The sequence below is a fragment of the Rhododendron vialii genome, chromosome 11a (assembly GCF_030253575.1).
Source record: "Rhododendron vialii isolate Sample 1 chromosome 11a, ASM3025357v1".
In the NCBI taxonomy this organism is placed as follows: Eukaryota; Viridiplantae; Streptophyta; class Magnoliopsida; order Ericales; family Ericaceae; genus Rhododendron; species Rhododendron vialii.
This window is the reverse complement of record NC_080567.1, coordinates 17,143,985-17,148,332: the sequence shown is the minus strand read 5'-3', so window position 1 is coordinate 17,148,332 and position 4,348 is coordinate 17,143,985.

Here is a 4,348-nt window from a genome sequence, read left to right as displayed (position 1 = left end):
TATCAAAAGAAAATATATTTAAATACCACGAATTTTATAACAAACCATAATTGTTATGACAATACCATAAATTGACGTTTTCTTACCACAATGTGTCGTACCAAAGAAAATTAATTAAAATATTCCGTAATAACACATGTCTAAAATACCACAAATTTAGTAATATAACCAAATTTGTTATGACAACACCATAAATTGACGTTTTCATATCCACAACGTGTCGTATAAAAAAATTCAATCAGAATGTTCAATTAACGGTAGTTACAATCAACAAAATATCATACCTCAAATTCAGTAATATAACCAAATTTGTTATGACAACACCATAAATTAACGTTTTCATACCCACAATGTATCGTATAAAAAAATTCAATTGAAATGCTCAGTTAACGATAGTTATTATTAGCAAAATATCATACCACAAATTCAGTAATATAACCAAATTTGTTATGACAACACCATAAATTGGCGTTTTCATATCCACAACGTGTCATATAAAAAAAATTCAATCGGAATGTTCAGTAAACAATAGTTATAATTGACAAAATACAATACCACTAATTATTTTCAATTCCCGCCACATTATTTTTTCAAATTTTAAAATTGCCACCATATTGTCTTAATTTTCGATTCCCTCTACACTAATTTTTCAAATTCTTATTTGTCCCTACACAATACCTCAATAATTAAAACTAAAAATGAAGTTTTCGCACAAAATTTTCATCCAAGAAATTCACCAAAAAGTAAGTACTATACCCAAATTTTCGAATACAACTACAATTTCCTCTCAAAATATTAGTCTAAATCAAATTCTTTTTCTACGAAATTTAATTCAAAAAATCAAAATTCCTTTGTGGAAAAATTAGAGGTCACGAAAAAAATAATTATCCAACTGTCTCAAATGGACACACTTTCAACACTAAAATGGAGTACAAAAAAATAAGTGTGAATATCAAAAAATAGAGTGTGAAAATTACTCTCCTTTTTGTAATTGGTGAAATTAATTATATTAATACCCAATCTTATCAATATTTAGGGCGGTGCATTTAACAATTGGCACTATATATTTAACACATGGATCGGTGTCAAACCTTCACCCTATGCGTACCAATCCAAATTTAATGGTGGTTCTTGGAACTAGGTCGTGGAAGTAAAATCTAAATAATTTTGTAAATTTATTGTCATTGTACTTTCTTTCAAAAAAAATTATTATAGTCGACATTTTGATTTACACCAATGACATAGCTATAATATGATCTACAAGTGCAGGCCCATCACTAGGACGGAGGCATTTGAGGCCTCTGTTTTCTCAAATTTTCAGCCTGAAAATAAAGCCCTTACATATAAGAAAATATTATATAATTAATAGCATTTAGAATTACAAATTCTCAATTGTGTACCATAGTGATAAAGTGTTAGAGTTTGGACATTTATCTAAAAGATCTGGGGTTCAAGTCTTAAACCCTTCGTTCATATTTTTTTTTAAAAGAATGTCGTTATTTTTTAGAATAAATCACATAGTTAGTCTTTGAAGTTTCATACTTCAACAAATCTTATCGTTCAATTTCAATACAACATTAAAATATAATAATACACCATCTGAGCCCCACGTGAGGTGTTTTTTATTTTTTATTTTTTATTTTTATCAAAATCGTCTATCTTTTACATAATATTAATTAGGTCATTCGTATCAAGAATGAAGTTGATGGCTTATAGCTAGACACTTAATTGGATGGAAAATATCATTCTATTATTCAATTTGCGTGCCAATGATGGAGCTTCCTAAACTTGATTGAGACAAAAAATTACGTAGGTGACTTAATCAACAAACATAAAAAATTCAACGGATTTGATCGTCATTATTGTGTCACAGTCGTATGGCTACATTACATTCAACTATAATAGAGGACTAGGTTTCATACCAAATATAAATTGACTGCATAATCTAAATGTCGTTAGTGAGTGTATTTTTAAAATGATCGATCAGGACTGTTAGGATGTTAAGTTATACAATATTTAATTTGTGATATTTTAAACATGTATTTTGTTTGGGTATAATAATTATTGATTGTGCAACGATATATTTTGGTCTTGTATCTAGTATCTTTTGATCGATTTCTTTTGGTACGACACATTGTGGTAAGAAAGTGTCAATTTTTTGTGTTGTCATAACAATTGTGGTTGTGTTATATAATTTGTAGTATTTTACACATGAGGGAGAAGGAGAGAAAGTCAAGAAAGAGAGAACAATCTGTTACCTGCTAAGCCATTTTTTTATTTTATTAATTGGTTTAATAAATGGGTGGTCCGGATTATTTACTTTGAAATCCAATGGTTTAAAATCATGATGCGTACGGTACACCTCTTAATAAGGGGTGTGTACCATAGGACTACCCTTAGATTTAACACTTCTACCAGATTAAGTTAGCATATAGTATTTGACTTAAGATACGGTATCAAAATTGTGTAAACAATATTGCGGTCGACTTGATTTAATTTGTAATCGTGAAAAATAAATGATGGACACCACTGGCGTTGATAGCGGAAGAGAAAATTGTGATGTGAAATACTAGACCATAGCACCGGAGCAATAAAAATATGATGTGGAAATACCGAGGGTCCTGTAGTATGCATTTGGACCGTCCGTTTTTGCAATCGATGGTTCAGAACTCTGACCAGCGAATCTGAGTATCAATCGTAGAAACAGACGGTCCAAATACGCACTACAGGACCCCATTCTGATGGAAATAGATATCCATTCCCTCCTCTCGTCTTTTTCTCTTTCGAAGACTTGACCTTTGTGGAAATAGACATCTCTTAATTCCCACCTCTCTAGTCTTTTTCTCTTTCATAGAGTCCCCCTTGCTTTATCATTTCATACAAGTCATCCAGCAACCAACCGATTATATATATGATCCTTCTCCTCTTTGTCTTTTCTATTCCACCATTTATAAAATCATGTATCATGCATAGCAATTTAATGTTAAAATTTGTAAAATGGGCAATACGTTGTAGTTATGAGTAAAATTAATGTTCTTAAAAGGATATGTAAAAAATTGTAGTATCAAATATATATAACATACATTTGGAAAACAGAGGGGGCAGGCAAAGCCCGACCAACCCAAGTTTGGTCTATCCCGTCTAGCCGTCTTGTAAAGGGAAATCATTTTCCCTTCACATAATCAAATAATTTGGTAATAATGAAAAGAGTACGTACAAAAGAAATTTGAGTAATCTACCTTGTTACTATTAAGTAAATTATGCATTTATCCTGGTCATTTATTTGGTAATTTGAACATCAATATACTTATATGTATTTTATGACGTGTCATAAAAACAATTAGAGAATTTTAAAAAAGTCTAAAAAAGTCAGAAATTTTTTTGGCTTTTTCCAAAGAAATTTGAGTTTCAATAATAACTTTTTACTTTTTTTAGTTCCTCTCGTTAAGACGAATTTGACGCAAAACTAACAAACGCGAAATTCCAATTTTTAGCATAAATATGAGTTTTCTAAGTTATACTCCGTATCATGAATACTTTGAAAGTGTATCATGAGATACTCATACAAACAAAGAGCATAAAAAATTGTGGTGGAGCCGGCTGCTATCTCCAGCTAGCCCTGTGGATAGCAGCATCGATCCAATTAACGCTTAGGTGTAAAAGTCTAAAACAAGTGGATCGAGTTACGTGTAGTATCATTTTGTTGGGAAACAATTCCCAAAACCTAGTAATGACGCGTACAGATCAGACAAAAAAAAAAAAAATTGCAAAACCCTACAAAGCGGAATTAGGGTTTTACCACAACTCCGACGATACGAATTAAACACTGGTTGAACTTGTTATAGCACGCCTTGCTATAAATCACGAATACTGCTCGACCGTACCTTACAATCTTCTATCGTATCCCCTGCACGTCTAGAACACGAACCGAGTGTGGACTCTTTCGTGATTTGTTTGTTCTCTCTAAGCCTGCCTCTATTTCGTGAAAATAGAAAAACGTCCAACTGACCTAGAGAGCATAACATGTATATATAGGGCTACGATAGGGACCTAAGGAGTAATAAGTCTGGACTCCCAGTATAAATAAGAAAATTTAATCCCACCAGGATTCTATTTCTTATTTCACTAATTATAATTCACCACACTACAGAATTATAATTGCACTCTTGTCCTTATCTCAAATATATTACGAGCTTCATGATATTAAATACTTATTAATCTCTCCATGTTAAAATTATAGATACCCGTTGATTAAAATAAATTACTAACACATCTAACAAACTGACACCACCAAGTTGTGTTGGGATGCTTTAAATATAGACTAGAGTTGACTCCCAAATACTGTACG